At 50.4% G+C, this 17,256-nt stretch overlaps 1 long non-coding RNA gene across 2 annotated transcripts; it reads left to right on the top strand.

Annotated features, from left to right (window-relative positions):
• The first annotated feature begins 869 nt into the window (after positions 1–869).
• LOC118159694 lies at positions 870–16,639 on the top strand. 2 transcript variants are annotated; one of them, XR_004747208.1, is made up of 3 exons: positions 870–1,045; positions 14,727–14,731; positions 16,630–16,639. It is a non-coding gene; the product is annotated as an uncharacterized LOC118159694 (long non-coding RNA). The 2 variants fall into 2 exon arrangements; XR_004747209.1 differs by lacking the exons at positions 14,727–14,731; positions 16,630–16,639 and adding exons at positions 1,493–1,498; positions 14,601–14,617.
• The last annotated feature ends 617 nt before the right edge of the window (positions 16,640–17,256 follow it).

The raw sequence follows: 17,256 nt of genomic DNA on the forward strand, positions 1-17,256 counted from the left end.
GGTCAGAGAGAGTCCTGATGCTGTGCCAGCACTTCTCAGCAGCAGACACAACACTGGTGTGATACCACTGCTGTTCTAGCTACAAGTGCAGAGCGCAGCACTGTATGGGCTGCTGCAGGGAAAGTTAACATCCCAGCCAGACCCAGTACACAGGTTCACAAACTACTCGATGCTTATTACTATACCATATATGTACAATTTTATTTGACCAACTGTTAATTTCTCCTTTTCCTTTTTTTCCTTCTTCTCTCGTGACTAGAGGGACCACGATTTTTTCATTTTTACTGATTTTGTACTGCTTCTCCTATTTTTCTTAGCTGTCATCCTTATTTTGGGACAGTGGGACCTTCCCCTCATGTGCTTAACATACTCCCCACTACTATGTGACTGTCATGCCTGCACAATCACTTTTGAATATGCAAGGCTAGTGGAATTTTCCACTGCAAAAACACATTCTACTTCAAAAACACAACTTTGTTTCTCACAATAGACAATGGTATAGAGTGCACCCTCAGCAAGTTTGCAGATGACACCAAGCTGATACAGTAGAAGGAAGGGTGACATCCAAAAGGACCTGGACAACCTAGAAAAGTGGGCCACGTGAACCTAATGAGGTTCAACAAGCTAAGTGCAAGGTCATGCATCTGAGTCGGGGCAATCCCAGACATGAGTACAGGCTGGGTCGAGAACTTATTTAGCACAGCCCTGCAGAGAAGGACTTGGGGGTTCTGGTGGATGAAAAGCTTGACATGAGTCAGCAGTGTGTGCTTGCAGCCCTGGCCAACTGCATCCTGGGCTGCATCAAAAGAGAAGTGGACATCAGAGAGATGATTGTCCCCCCTCTCCTCTGCCCTTGTGAGCCCCTGTGGTGCAATTGCCTAAAGTAACTAGGAAAATAAAACTAATATTCACATTTTAAAGAAAATGTACAGCATTGAAGAGGCTTTCAGGGTAGGGCATAGCTGCATTACCTGAGTGTTCCCTAGGCTTCCGACCTTAGATGCTATCGCACTGGGGGAACCTGGTGTGCTGACTCTAAGGAACAGTACAAAGCATAGAGTGTAGTGGAGACACCACGGCTAGGCTCTGTGACCAGGTGGGGACTCAATTGTTCTTGCGCACACTGAGACTGATAAGCTGCACTTTTTGCTACCCTGAGCCAATGACCTGTCATGTTTTGACAAATGCTGTATTCTAGTGTACTTTTGCTCATTATAATATCATTATAATACCAAAACACAACTCCACCCAAAAAGCTACCTGCCTCCAAGGTGCAGCCACCCCTCACTGAGCACGCACTCTCAATTTCTCAGAGCCTATTCCTTTAAACGGAGGCAGGAAAACCAGTGTCTCAGCTATCAGGGGTAAGCATCCTTCTGTGCAAGGAAGACGATATAATGGGTACACACCCCATGCCACGCTGTGGTTTCACCTACGTGACCATGGAGAGGACATGAGAAAATGGGATGGAAAATCTACCTCGACCCTAGAGGCACGGGTACGTGAGTTGCAAGGAAAAACAATCGGAAAAAAAGGGGTTCTCTGAGAAACTTGCCACTACAACTTCCAGCAGGGAGTCCTCCAGACACAGAAACGAAGATTCTGACCAAGATTAGAGGGGCCCTGCCTCCAGCCAGGGGGAGGAAAGGGACAATTGAGTTTATTGGACTGTGTGGATTCGATGGCCTGGCACGTCAGAGGCACAGAAGTATAAGGCTTTAGTAGACACAGGTGCACAGTGTACTGTAATGCCATCAAGCTATAAAGGGCCAGAACCCATCTGTATTTATGGAGTGACGGGGGGATCCCAGCAGTTAACTGTATTGGAGGCTGAAGTGAGTCTAACTGGGAATGAGTGGCACAAGCACCGTATTGTGACTGGCCCAGATGCTCTGTGCATCCTTGGCATAGACTACCTCAAGAAAGGGTACTTCAAGGATCCAAAAGGGTACCGGTGGGCTTTTGGCATAGCTGCCTTAGAGACAGAGGGCATTGAACAATTGTCTACCTTGCCCGGTCTCTCGGAGGACCCTTCCGTTGTGGGGCTGCTGACGGTCGAAGAATGGCAAGTGCCAAACACTACCACAACTGTGCACTGGCGGCAATATCGCACCAACTGAGACTCCCTGATTCCCATCCGTAAGCTAATTCGTCAACTGGAGAACCAAGGAGTGATCAGCAAGACTCATTCACCTTTTAATAGTCCCATATGGCCAGTGTGAAAGTCTAACAGTGAGTGGAGAATTACAGTGGACTATCGTGGCCTGAACGAAGTCACACCACCATTGAATGCTGCAGTGCCGGACATGCTAGATCTCCAGTATGAACTGGAACCAAAGGCAACCAAGTGGTACGCCACAACTGATATCACTAATGCATTTTTCTCCATCCCTCTAGCAGCAGAGTGCAGGCCACAGTTTGCTTTCCTGTCCTAGTTTCAGTTAGGACAGAGTTATTTTTACTCCTAGTAGCTGGTAGGGTGCTATGTTTTGGATTACGATGAGAAGAGTGCTGATAACATGCTGATGTTTTAATTGTTGCAGAGCAATGTTTACACTAAGCCAAGAACTTTTCAGCTCCTCGCTCTGTCCTGCCAGCAGGCAGGCTGGGGGTGCAGCAAGAGCTGGGAGGGGACAGACCCAGGACAGCTGACCCAAACTGGCCAAAGGGGTATTCCATACCATCTGACATCATGCTGAACAATATATAGGGGTGGCTAGATGGGGTAGGGGTCTGGCTGCTCGGGGTTGGGCTGGACATCGGTCAGCGGCTGGTGAGCAATTGCATTGTACATCACTTGTTCTGTACACACTATTATTATTACTATTATTATTGTTATTTCCTATTTTAATAAACTGTCTTTATCTCAACCCACAGGCTTCACTTTCCCGTTTCTCTCCCCCATCCCAGAAGCTGTAAAGTCCTTGGCTTAGTGTAAGCACTGCTCTGCAACAATTAAAACATCAGAATGTTATCAGCACTCTTCTCATCCTAAATCCAAAACACAGCAACCTACCAGCTACTAGGAGGAAAATTAACTCTGTCCTAATTGGCAGGACACCCGCCATTGCAATTGTGAATAAAACAGTTTCACAGAAGATCCTGTCTGAAGAAAATTATTTGAGGTTTTTCTCACACTCCTGGACCTTCTTAGGAGGAGCTTCTTCCCTTACTAAGCAAGCTGACTTCCTCTTCCATTGTTTTGTCTTGACTATGGGGGGGGGGGGCATACTATCAATGGTTAGCCATCTAGTTTAACCACACTTTGTCTTATCTGGTCATCAGATTCAGAGACCAGCTCCTCCCCTTCAGGGTGCTGGATAGTGTTAATTACCATTTGATAGGCGCAGGCCAGGCCCCAGCACGGTGCGGCAAATTGTAGTTCTCTGGCATTGCCAGGGCCGGGGCATATGTATTTCAAACATTCTAACAATTTTTAGGATTCTGCACTTGTTCAGAGGTGAAGTTCAAAACCATCAGAGGAGACAACCATGACAGGTACCTGCCCATACACCCATATACAGGTACCTCTCACACACCTTGCCACCCACCACTGCACTGTATCAGGGGAGATTCCTCAGTGGTATTCTTTACTAATTGTTTAACCTTAAGGAGAAAAAGAAAACCATTGTGCAGACCTAGCAATAGGAGTATGTTAGATAGCCATGGATATTCAAAATACTCAAAAGCTGATGTAATTAGCCTACAGGGAAAGAAGGAGGTGGCTTCGCGCTGTTTCACACGTCCCTGAATTAGAGATAATGAGGAAACAAGCAGTAGAAACAAAAACTTGAGCATGGTTATTATTGTTATTTCCTATTTTAATAAACTGTCTTTATCTCAACTCACAGGCTTCACTTTCCCGTTTCTCTCCCCCATCCCAGAGAGGGAGGGGGGAGGGTGAGCAAACGGCTGTGTGGTGTTTAGCTGCTGGACGGGTTAAACCACAACAGTCCTTTTGGCACCCAAGGTGGAGCTCGAAGGGTTGAGATAAGGACAGATCTGACCAGAGTGTGTTAAACTAAAATTGGTTTAAGTATTAGACTTGTTAATAGTTGCTAGTCAGAATGTTGATTGCTTTAATATCAAGTCTGCTGTGCCTGTATTCCAAACTGAGTTTTATAGCATGTTACTTTCTGTATGTGATCCCTGTTGTGCTGTTTATCCTTTCCGGGCCCTGGTTTAAGATCGTTATGGTACTGTGCGGTGTAACAATAGCTTACGATATGATGAAATATCTGGCCATGACTCTAACTTGGTATTTGTACTCAGCACTGTTGTCGACTCTGTACTTTGGAAACTATATCTCGGAAACTATTAACAATTACACCTACTGCCTTTTTTCATCAGGGAGACAGTCTGTGGAGGGGACAGGGGAATATATTTTTCCCTACTTGTTCACTCTCCCTTTCTCCTTCACCACCGTCTTATCCTCCGAGCTAGTTACGATAGTTCTCCAAGACGCTGAATATCCTTGGGATACTCAGACCAGCATGTTCTTGTTGTTATGTCTCCTGAATGCGCTTCAGATTTTGTTTAAGGTTAAACAACTACTTAGGAATCTCATACAGAGATCTGTCCTGAGGCGGGATAATTGTGAGTGGCAGGGAGTGTGGGAGGATATGGGCAGGTGGCTAGAGCAGTGGGCACCTCCAATGTTTTGTAGATTCACCCCTGAACAACTGCAAAATCCTAAAAAACTGGTAGAATGCTTGAAAAAAGGGTGTAATGACTCTGGCAGTTCCAAAGTGACACAACTCACTGTAGCGTGCTGGGGCCTGGCCTATGCCTACTGTGGTTTAACCCAGCCAGCAGCTAAACACCACACAGCTGTTCGCTCACCCTCCCCCCTCCCTCTCTGGGGTGGGGGAGAGAAACAGGAAAGTGAAGCCTGTGAGTTGAGATAAAGACAGTTTATTAAAATAGGAAATAATAGTAATAGTAATAATAATAATAGTGTGTACAGAACAAGTGATGTACAATGCAATTGCTCACCAGCTGCTGACCGATGTCCAGCCCAACCCCGAGCAGCCAGACCCCTACCCCATCTAGCCACCCCTATATATTGTTCAGCATGATGTCAGATGGTATGGAATACCCCTTTGGCCAGTTTGGGTCAGCTGTCCTGGGTCTGTCCCCTCCCAGCTCTTGCTGCACCCCCAGCCTGCCCGCTGGCAGGACAGAGCGAGGAGGTGAAAGTCCTTGGCTTAGTGTAAGCACTGCTTTGCAGAAATTAAAACATCAGCATGTTATCAGCACTCTTCTCATCGTAATCCAAAACATAGCACCCTACCAGCTACTAGGAGGAAAAATAACTCTGTCCTAACTGAAACCAGGACACCTATCGAGCTACAATTGATGCTACTGTCAACCTAGTGACAGACCCTGCTGCCACTCCAAGTCCTGTGACAGGCCCAACAGCCACACCAACCCCTATGATGGACTCTGCAGCCACTCCAGCCCCTGCAGCCGCTCCAGTTCCTGCTCCTGCAGCCGCTCCAGTTCCTGCTCCTGCAGCCGCCCCAGCTCCTGCTCCTGCAGCCGCTCCAGCTCCAGCTCCTGCAGCCACTCCAGCTCCAGCTCCTGCAGCCGCTCCAGCTCCTGCTCCTGCAGCTGCTCCAGCTCCTGCAGCCGCTCCAGCCCCAGCAGCCACTCCAGCTACAGCTCCGGCAGGTGCTCCAGCTCCTGCAGCCGCTCCAGCTCCTGCAGCCACTCCAGCTCCAGCTCCTGCAGCCGCTCCAGTTCCAGATCCTGCAGCTGCTCCAGCTCCTGCAGCCACTCCAGCTCCAGCTCCTGCAGCTGCTCCAGTTCCTGCAGCTGCTCCAGCTCCTGTGGCTGGGCCAGTGTGATGGTTTCGCTCGGGTGGGTGACCGAGCTCCACCACAACCGCTCTCTCACTCCCCCTCCTCAAAGAGGAACAGGGAGAAAATACGATGAAAGGGGCTCAAGGGTTGAGATAAGGACGAGGAGATTGCACAGTAATTATTGTGATGGGCAAAACAGACTCAGCATAGGGAGATAGTAAGATTTATTGCCTATTACGAACGAGCTAGAGAAGTGAGAAACAAAGGAAAGAAACCAAAAGCACCTTCCCCCCCATCCACCCTCCTCCACCTCCTCCCCCCGAGCGGCGCAGGGGAACGGGGTAATGGGGGCTATGGTCAGTCTATAGAAATTCTTCTCTGCCGCTCCTTCTTGGTCACTCTCGTCCCCTGTGCTGTGGGGTCCCTCCCACGGGATGCAGTCCTTGCTGAACTGATCCAGCGTGGGCTTCCCACAGGCAGCAGCTCTTCAAGAACTGCTCCAGATATGGGTCCGTACCACGGGGTCCATCCCTCGGGAGCAAACTGCTCCAAACTGGGTCCCCCACGGGCAGCAGCTCCTGCCAGGTCACCTGCTCCTGCGTGGTCTCCTCTCCACGGGCTGCAGGTCCGGCCCGGAATCTGCTCCGGCAGGGGTCTTCCACAGGCCGCAGTCTCCGTCAGTGCAGGGTCACCTGCTCCACCGTGGTCTCCTCCACGGGCTGCAGCGTGGAACCCTGCTCCACCGTGGTACTCCATGGGCTGCAGGGGGACATCCTGCTTCACCATGGTCCTCACCACAGGCCTCAGGGGACTTCTGCTCCGGCGCCTGGAGCACCTCTCCCCCTCCTTCTTCACTGACCTTGGCACCTGCAAGGCTGTTCCTCACTCCTCTCACTCTCCCAGCTGCTGTGTGGCGCAGTGTGTTTTTTTTCCCTGTCTTAAATCTGCTCTCACAGAGGCGCAAACAACATCACTTATTGGCTCAGTTCTGGTCGGCAGTGGGGCCCTTACCAAACATGGGGCAGCTTCTAGATCCTTCTCACAGAAGCCACCCCTATGGCCCCCTGCTACCAAAACCTTGTCACATAAACCCACTACAGGCAGAGAAACGAGCTGTAGCAGTGCAAGTTGCCCCTGAAGATGGTATTCCAACCCCTGTGGCAGACCCTGTGGCTGAGTCAGAGAAACGAGCTGTAGCAGTACAAGTTGCCTCTGTAGACAAGGTGAAAAAATGGTATAGAGACTCAGGTCGTTTAGAACGCAGAGAGTCTTCTGCTAGGTCTAGGTATAGAGAAGACGAGGCTGGGCCATCATCAGGGATGCAGGAGGATGAAGATGAGGATGTTGAAAAATCAACAGTAACTACCCGAAACCTATACCAGCGTGAGCTACGAGATGTGCGAAAAGATTTTGGTCGCTGCATAGGTGAGCAGCTTGTCACCTGGCTGCTCCGGTGCTGGGACACTGGAGCCAATAGGGTGGAATTAGAGGGCAGGGAAGCCAGGCGGCTGGGATCCCTTGCTAGAGACGCAGGCATTGACAAAGCAGTTGGAGATGGAGCACCACCTTACAGCCTCTGGAGACGTCTCCTGTATGCTGTAAGGGAAAGGTATCCCTACAAGGAAGAACTTGTATGTCTACCAGGCAAGTGGACCACTATGGAGAAGGGAATCCAGTATCTGAGGGAATTAGCCGTACGGGAGGTGATTTATGAGGACCCAGACAATGGACAAACATCCACAGATCCAGATGAAGTCAAGTGTACACGACCTATGTGGCGGAAGTTTGTACGGAGTGCGCCATCATCATATGCCAGCTCATTGGCAATAATGGCCTGGAAAGAGGATGAGGAACCCAGAGTGGATGAAGTAGCTAAACAACTCCGGCAGTACGAAGAAAGCCTCTCCTCTTCCCTACAGGCCTGCGTCTCTGCTGTGGAGAAACTTTCTGAAAGCATCCATCAACTAAAAGAGAATACTTTGGAGGAACTTTCTGAAGAGGTCCAGCAACTTAAAGAGAGTTTATTTTCCTCCCCTCCTGTACAAACCAATGTCTATGCTATTAGGGGTAAGCGCTCATCCGTGCAAGGAAGACGATATGGTGGGTACACACCTCGTGCCATCCTGTGGTTTTACCTACGTGACTGTACTGGGTCTGGCTGGGATGTTAACTTTCCCTGCAGCAGCCCAGACAGTGCTGCGCTCTGCACTTGCAGCTAGAACAGCAGTGGTATCACACCGGTGTTGTGTCTGCTGCTGAGAAGTGCTGGCACAGCATCAGGACTTTCTCTAACCCTCCTAGGGGGTGGGCAAAAAAGTGAGAAAGAAACATCACCAGGGCAGGTGACCTAAATCAACCAAAGGGATATTCCATACCATATGATGTCACACGCAGCAATAAAAGGTGGAAAAAGGAAGAAGAGGGGAGGGGTGGGCTCTCGTTGCAAAAACGTCTGTCCTCCTCCCGAACACCGGCTAAGTGTGTTGAGGCCCTGCTTCAAGGACGTGGTCAAGCATCGCTCATTTGTTGGAAGTAGAGAGTAATATCTTTCCTCTGCACTTCCACATAGCCTTTACTTTTTTTGTTTTGTTATTCCCTTTCCCCCTCCCTCTTCCCTTTTCCCTTTTTTCCCTTTAGTTGAATTGTTTAATTAATAATAATATTTCCTTAATCTTTTCTTTTCTCTTTAATTAAATTCTCTTTATCTCAACCCGTGAGTTATTCGTTTCCTTTATTTCTTCCCCTCCTCATCTGAGGAGGGGGAGTGAGAGACCGGTTGTGGTGTTCAGCTGCCTAGCACGGTAAAACCACCACAGTGACCATGGAGAGGACATGAGAAAATGGGATGGAAAATCCACCGCGACCCTAGAGGCACGGGTACGTGAGTTGCAAAAGAAAACAATCGGGAAAAAGGGGTTCTCTGAAAAGTCTGCTGCTCCAACTTCCAGCAGGCAGTCCTCCAGACACAGAAACGAAGATTCTGACGAGGACTAGAGGGGCCCTGCCTCCAGCCAGGGGGAGGAAAGGGACAATTGAGTTTATTGGACTGTGTGGATTCGATGGCCTGGCGCGTCAGAGGCACAGAAGTATAAGGCTTTAGTAGACACCGGTGCACAGTGTACTGTAATGCCATCAAGCAGAACCCATCTGTATTTATGGGGTGACAGGGGAATCCCAGCAGTTACCTGTATTGGAGGCTGAAGTGAGTCTAACTGGGAATGAGTGGCACAAGCACAGTACTGAGACTGGCCCGGATGCTCTGTGCATCCTTGGCATAGAGCAATTGCTACTACAACTGTGCACCGGCGGCAATATCGCACCGACCGAGACTCCCTGATTCCCATCCATGAGCTAATTCGTCAACTGGAGAGCCAAGGAGTGATCAGCAAGACTCATTCACCTTTTAATAGTCCCATATGGCCAGTGCGAAAGTCTAATGGTGAGTGGAGAATTACAGTGGACTGTCGTGGCCTGAACGAAGTCACACCACCACTGAGTGCTGCAGTGCCAGACATGCTAGAACTCCAGTACGAACTGAAATCAAAGGCAGCCAAGTGTTACGCCACAATTGATATCGCTAATGCATTTTTCTCCATCCCTCTAGCAGCAGAGTGCAGGCCACAGTTTGCTTTTACTTGGAGGGGAGTCCAATATACTTGGAATCGGCTGCCGCAGGGGTAGAAACATAGCCCTACAATTTGCCATGGACTGATCCATGCTGCTGGAGCAGGGGGAAGCTCCTGAACACCTGCAGTACATCGATGACATCATTGTGTGGGGTGACACAGCAGAAGAAGTTTTTGAGAAAGGGAAGAAAATAGTCCGAATCCTTCTGAAGGCCGGTTTTGCCATAAACCAAAATAAAGTTAAAGGACCTGCACGAGAGATCCAGTTTTTAGGAATAAAATGGCAAGATGGACGTCGTCAAATCCCAATGGACGTGATCAACAAAATAACAGCTATGTCCCCACCAACTAGCAAAAAAGAAACACAAACTTTCCTAGGTGAAAAAAGAAACACAAACTTTCCTTCGCGCTGTTTCACACATCCCTGAATTAGAGATAATGAGGAAACAAGCAGTAGAAACAAAAACTTGAGCATGGTCGAGATAAAGTAACTTGGCTACAGTGTTAAAGATGAGCTTTGGGCGGTGGCCAATTGCTGGCTGGCTCGAGGCGCGTGTCTGAGGGTCTCTAGCCAATTGTATGACAGAATTGGGCACGTGGACAGCACGTGGGGCTACGGGGAAAGTATGCGTAGTAGTGAAAAAGGGCAATGAAGGTCTCCTGTTCACGAGCCATCTGGAGTCCATGTCTTCAAATGGTGACCCCGACGTGATACGGGAGGAGCAGCGCTGCACGAGCATCTGAAGGGAACCCAGCCGAACGAATCAAGCTCGCAGCTGGACTACAGCTTCAACCCTGGACATCACCTGAAGGACAGGTGAGTGGCTGGGCATTAATCATGGGAGCTAGCCTTTCGGCAGAGGAAGAGGCTATAGTGAAACTACTAACGCAACTCCTAATGGAAAAGGGAGTAAAATATGATCCGTTTAAGATAAAGCTATTATTGAAATTTTTGCGAAAACAAGGGTTCCCCTCAATGGCTTCCACAGTATTTGATGTAAAAACTTGGGACCAAGCGGGGGAAAAAATATGGCAAGCAGCGTCCAGTGGGGATACTAATGCTCCTGAGGTGATGGCTACGTGGTGGCTGGTGACTGAGACTTTTCTGCATGGCAGGCAGAAAAGAAAGTATAGAACGCCGCTGCCCAGGCAATAACAGCAGCCGAACCGAGATCAGAGCCTGCAAGGTCACCAGAGCGGTGTAATTTGATAGACCTGGGGGATGACAAGGAAGAGGGCCGCGGACCGCCGCCGCTGAGCCCCTCCCCGCTGACCCCCTCGGCTCCCGCCTTGCCTACCCCCGATAATGCCCCCCTGGGGGCCCGAGCTTTCGACCCGCGGGAACGATGGGAGCTAGTGCGCCGGGAAGCGCTAAAGGATGGGGCCCCGTCGACAGTTTCGGCGGTGTTTGATTTAAAATCTTGGGAAAATGCTGGGACAACTATATGGAACGCTGCCTCGGGGGGAGATACAACAGCTGCTGAGGTAATGACGACCTGGCGCTTAGCAACTGAGACACTGAGATCATGGCAAGCAGAAAAAAGGGTACAGACAGCGGCCGCACAGGCTACGCAGCCGGGTGAAATAAAAAGCGGTGACTGCGTACCGCCAGAGAAAGCAAACCTGACAGACTTGGGAATAGAGGCAGAGACAATATCCCAACCCCTGGCGGCCACTCTGCGCTGGATGCCATTGCGGCCATCAGCGTCGCCAGCGCCGCCGCCCGCGCCGCTGTCAACTCCGGGCACCCGCCCGCCCGCCCCGCCGCCGGCTGCTGCGTTTCTCTGGAACAGGCTGCCCAGGGAGGTGGTGGAGTCACCATCCCTGGAAGTCTTCAAAAGACATTTAGATGTAGAGCTTAGGGATATGGTTTAGTGGGGACTGTTAGTGTTAGGTTAGAGGTTGGACTCGATGATCTTGAGGTCTCTTCCAACCTAGAAATTCTGTGATTCTGTGATTCTGTGATTCTGGTTTGAGCGCCCGCCCGCACGCACCGAGCGCTTCCATGTTCCGCCTGCTGCTGCGCCCGGGCCCGCCGCCCCGCGGGCCCCCGCTCGCCGCCGACCGCCGCCGCCACCGCTGCTGCCTCCCCGCCATCCCCCCCACCCCCCATCCCCCGGCCGGCCCCCCCTCAGCCCGCCGGCCCCTCTGCTGGCGCGGCGGGCCGCCGGCGGCGGCTCGGCCAAGGATGTGGGTGGATCCCCTGAAAAGGCAGCCACAGATCTCAGCAGTGAACACAAGAAACTCAATAAATCCCAGCAGCTGAAAAAAGTTTTCAAAGAATATGGTGCTGTAGGGGTTTCATTCCGTGTTGGAATTTCATTAGTATCTCTAGGAATCTTCTACCTGGCTGTGTCAAGGGGTGTGGATATGACTGCAGTTCTCTTCAAACTTGGTTTCAGTGAGTCATCGCTGCAATCTAAACGGGCTGCAGGTACAGGCACATTTGTGCTGGAATATGCTATTCAAAATTGCTTGCTCTAGTACAAATCAGCGTCACTATAGTTTCTGTGCCATTTATTGTCCCATACTGCTGGAAGATTGGTTTCTTTAAACCTCCTACCCCAAATCCGTGATAACTTCTTATGGTTTTTATAAAACACAAAAACAACAACAACAACAACAAAAAAACTAGTACATTTGAATATTGGATCGGACTTGCAATATGCTGTAGGTGTTGCTCAGCGCATTGAGAGGGCACATTTGAGACATATCCCAAAGGAAAACCTGCTTCTGAAATTTAAAGAGCTGTTATTTTTGGTAGAGCAGCGAGTGCACCTGTATTGTATTATTCACATGCAGAGCCACACCATGTTACCTGGTATTTTTGCAGAGGGTAACACATGCGCTAATATGACCCTGACTGCCCTGGTGCCTAAGGTGCTGGAGCAAGCACGGTTATCCCATGCCTTTTTCCATCAATCTGCCAAAGTCTTGGCAAAACAATTCACTATATCGATCACTGACGCCAAATTGATTGTCCTGACTGTCAACAACATGTTTTAATGGTAAACCATAGAGGTCTACGGTCCTTACAGTTATGGCAGACCGACGTAACGCATATTCCAGAATTTGGTCGCTTGAAATATGTTCACGTATCGGTAGATACTTTCTCTCATGCTATTTGGGTGACAGTTGCAATGGGTGAAACTAGTTGCCATGTCCAGGCTCACTTCCGTGTTGCTTTCGCAGCGCTAGGCATCCTAAAGAAAATAAAACCCAACAATGGCCCCGCCTATGGTAGTCACTCCCTTCAAACCTTTTTTCAAACTCAGGGTATCCGACACATCACAGGAATTCCTCATTCCCCCACGGGTCAAGCCATAGTTGAGCACACACCTCGCACCTTGAAAGCACCACTAAATAAACAAAAAGGGGGAGACACCCAGGAAACACCACAGAACAGGTTGGGAAAGACACTTTATGTAATGAATCACCTATCATTACCCTTTCCTCATGAAGAGGTACCACCCATAGTAAAACATTACAAAAATATGAATTCTGCGCTGTCACAGGTGCCACAATCAGAGCAGGCCTTAGTAATGGCAAAAAAATAAAAAAATTTAAAAAAATAATACAGGCCTTTGGGAGGGACCCCAGCCTCTAATAACTTGGGGTCGAGGGTATGCTTGTGTCTCCACAGGTCACAGACCAAGATGGGTACCAGCAAGGGGGTAAGGCCATGGTTGGCCTCCTCCTCACAATCGCCACTGTCATCGGTTATTGCCAGCCCTGGGTCTCCATCCAACCACGCCGCAACATCGGGGTCACCCTCGCCAACATGACAGGACAAGAAGCAATGTGCCTGTCCCTGGCTAGTGCTAACGTCCCGTTTACAACGTCTGGTGGGGAACCCGGCAGATAACAAAGACTGGACTGTCTACTTGCCGCGAGCGCCCCTAGAGCCACAGGAATTAGATATCCTGGGATGTGTAATAGCCACAGCATGTGTAAGGTTCAATTACATGGGCAAAAACCAAACCATGAAACAAATCGTCAACGCCACACTTACTCCTTATCACAATCTCTTGGGTGTAATTATACAAAACTATAATAGCATCATTCCTTGGGCCAGGAGCCACTCTGCTCGGCTGTGGGATCGACTGTGGAACGGACGCCCCTAGGTGCACCCCGAGCATTTTCCTCGGAGGGGTCTCCACTCTCAGCCGCTCACCACGGGAGTAGACAAGGACCTCCTGAAGCTGCGGACAAATTATTTTAAGTGATATTTTCTTGTGGTATGAATGAGAAGTGCAAGAGGCCTCTTTGCGTGATTGTGTGATTGTGCTGTGCGAGTGAGAAGCAGCATCCCTGTGAAGCAACATCCCTAGCGCTTAGTGGCTTGTTGACTGATGTAGATTCTAGTAGGCACGCTACTTTACAATCATAATTCTGCATGTGATTTTCACCCTGTTGCTTATTGTACCTTGCTTATTGCAATGTCTGCAGTGCTTGATAGAAAAATCTATAGAAAGTGTTTGGTTGGTTGAAAATAAAAAAGGGGGAATTGTGGGAAAGGAATTTGCAGGTGGCTTCATGCTGTTTCACACGTCCCTGAATTGGAGATAATGAGGAAACAAGCAGTAGAAAGAAAAATGAGCAAGTTTGAGATAAAGTAACTTGGCTACAGTGTTAAAGATGAGCTTTGGGCGGTGGCCAATTGCTGGCTGGCTCGAGGCGCGTGTCTGAGGGTCTCTAGCCAATTGTATGACAGAATCGGGCACGTGGACAGCACGTGGGGCTACGGGGAAAGTATGCGTAGTAGTGAAAAAGGGCAATGAAGGTCTGCTGTTCACGAGCCATCTGGAGTCCATGCCTTGCATCCCTTCAATTAGTTATTTTTCTTTTCTCTACAAAAGAAATCACTTGGATTGTGTTATATGAAGTATGTAGTTCTAGCTGAATGCTCCACAATTCTCTGTGCAGTCTCATCGCTTGCTGAGGTGATCAGCACCAGGGCAGACGTTCTGCAGCGGAGTGGGGGATCTCAGCATGCAGGAGATTCCCTACATCATGGCCACTTGAGGCAGCTGAGGGAGTTGCCAGGAGCCCTCGCGAGAGCGGCCGAGGAGGCTTGGGCAGAGCCAGGAGCACCCACCTCTGTCATACTAAGGCAATCCCTAGGGAGCACAGCAAACAGAGTGGGCAAACGGTGTGGTGCGTCGGTCAGGGCGTGGAGTGGCGCGGCAGTTTGTGCAGCAGTTTGCACAGGCAGCGCGAGCAGGGAGGGCAGAATATCCCTCCCCACTCAGGAGACTAGCTCACCTATTGGCTGCGTAACTGGCAACAAATCCAGCCATGGTCTCCACCAGGCAGAAAGCTCTTGCCAAAAAGAATGTGGCAACTCAGACCAAGTGCCTGTCCAAAAATTCAGGTCTCTGGCTGCAGGGAGTCAGGGACCTGACTGAAGGAGCCTGATGCTGCCATCAGAGGGTGGTAGAGATACCACCTGTGTGAGGTGTGAGCAGGTGGATCATAGAATCAGAGAACTGTTTGCGTTGGAAAAGACCTAAATACCAACCCCCCTGCAATGGTCAGGGACACCTTCTACCAGACCACAGACTCTCAAAGATGCTCAAAGATGGCTCAAAGACCCATCCAACCGGACCTTGAACAGTTCCAGGGAGGGGGCATCCATAACTTCTCTGGACAGCCTATTCCAGTGCCTCACCACCCTCTGAGTATAGAATCATAGAATATCCCGAGTTGGAAGGGACCCACAAGGATCATCGAGTCCAACTCCTGGCTCCACACAGGTCTACCCAAGAATTCAGACCATATGACTAAGAGCACAGTTCAAATGCTTCTTGAACTCTGACAGGCTTGGTGCTGTGACTACATCCCTGGGGAGCCTGTTCCAGCATGCAACAACCCTCTCAGTGAAGAACCTCTTCCTGATATCCAACCTGAACCTCCCCTGTCACAGCTTCACACCATTCCCACAGGTCCTATCGCTTGCCACTAAAGAGAATAGATCAGTGCCTGCTCCTCTACTCCCCCTCGTGAGGAAGCTGTAGACCACGGTGAGGTCTCCCCTCAGCCTCCTCTTTTCCAGGCTGAACAGGCCCAGTGACCTCAGCCACTCCTCATATGTCTTCCCCCCTAAGCCCTTCACCATCTTAGTAGCCCTTCTCTGGACACTCTCCAATAGTTTCACATCCTTTTTGTATTGTGGTGCCCAGAACTGCACACAGTACTCAAGGTGAGGCCGCACCAGCGCAGAGTAGAGCGGGACAATCACTTCCCTCGACCGACTAGCAATGCCGTGCTTGATGCTCCCCAGGATACAGTTGGTCCTCCTGGCTGCCAAGGCACACTGCTGGCTCATATTCAGCTTGCTATCAACCACGACCCCCAGATCCCTCTCTGTGGGGCTGTTCTCCAGCATCTCGTCGCCCAGTCTGTACGTATAGCCAGGGTTACCCCATCCCAGGTGCAGGACCCGGCACTTGCTCTTGTTAAACTTCATGCGGTTGGTGATTGCCCAGCTCTCCAATCTGTCCAGATCTCTCTGCAAGGCCTTTCTACCCTCAACAGAGTCCAAGGGGAAGTCGTGCTGGACCAACCTCGTTGCCTTCTATGATGGCATCACCACCTGGGTAGATGGGGGGAGAGCATTGGATGTCATCTGCCTTGAGCTTAGCAAGGCTTTCAATACTGTCTCCCATGACATCCTGATAGTAAAGCTGAGAAAGTGTGGGATAGAGGAGTGGACAGTAAGGTGGGCTGAGAACTGGCTGACTGGCCGAGCTCAGAGGGTGATGATCGGCGGAGCAGAGTCTGGCTGGAGACCTGTGACTAGCAGTGTTCCCCAGGGGTCGGTGCTGGGTCCGGTCTTGTTCAACATCTTCATTGACAACCTTGATGAGGGAATAGTGTCTGCCCTCAGCAAGTACGCCAACGACACAAAGCTGGGACGAGTGGCTGACGCCAGAAGGCTGTGTTGCCATTCAGCGAGACCTGGACCGGCTGGAGAGATGGGCAGGAAGAAACCAAATGAGGTTTAATAAGAGCAAGTGTAGAGTCCTGCACCTGGGAAGGAACAACCGGAAGTATCAGTACAGGCTGGGGGACGACCTGCTGGAGAGGAGCTCTGAGGAAAAGGACCTGGGGGTCCTGGTGGACGACAGGTTGACCACGAGCCAGCAGTGTGCCCTGGTGGCCAAGAGGGCCAATGGGATCCTGGCATGCATTAATAGGAGCGTGGCCAGCAGGTCAAGGGGGGTGATCCTCCCCCTCTACTCTGCCCTGGTCAGGCCTCACCAGGAGTACTGTGTCCAGTTCTGGGCTCCCCGGTACAAAAAAGACGGGGATCTCCTGGAAAGAGTGCAGCGGAGGGCCACAAAGATGATACGAGGCCTGGAGCATCTTCCCTATGAAGAAAGGCTGAGACACCTGGGTCTGTTCAGCCTGGAGAAGACTGAGAGGGGATCTTATCAATGTGTACAAATATCTGAGGGGTGGGAGACAGAAGGATGTAGCTAACCTCTTCTCAGTGATTTGTGGGGATCGGACAAGGGGCAAAGGTCGCAAGATAGAACACGGGAAGTTCTGCACCAACATGCGAAAGAACTTCTTCACGGTGAGAGTGACGGAGCACTGGAACAGGCTGCCTAGAGAGGTTATGGAGTCTCCTTCTGTGGAGATATTCAAGGCCCGTCTGGAGGCCTACCCGGGCAGCCTGCTCTGAGGAACCTGCTTTGGCAGGGGGGTTGGACCCGATGCTCTTTCAAGGTCCCTTCCAACCCCTACAGTTCTGTGATTCTGTGAATATCCCTTTGGTCTATTTAGGTCGGCTGCCCTGGTGATGTCCCCCCCTCACCTCT

The sequence above is a fragment of the Oxyura jamaicensis genome, unplaced genomic scaffold (genome assembly GCF_011077185.1).
Source record: "Oxyura jamaicensis isolate SHBP4307 breed ruddy duck unplaced genomic scaffold, BPBGC_Ojam_1.0 oxyUn_random_OJ71661, whole genome shotgun sequence".
In the NCBI taxonomy this organism is placed as follows: Eukaryota; Metazoa; Chordata; class Aves; order Anseriformes; family Anatidae; genus Oxyura; species Oxyura jamaicensis.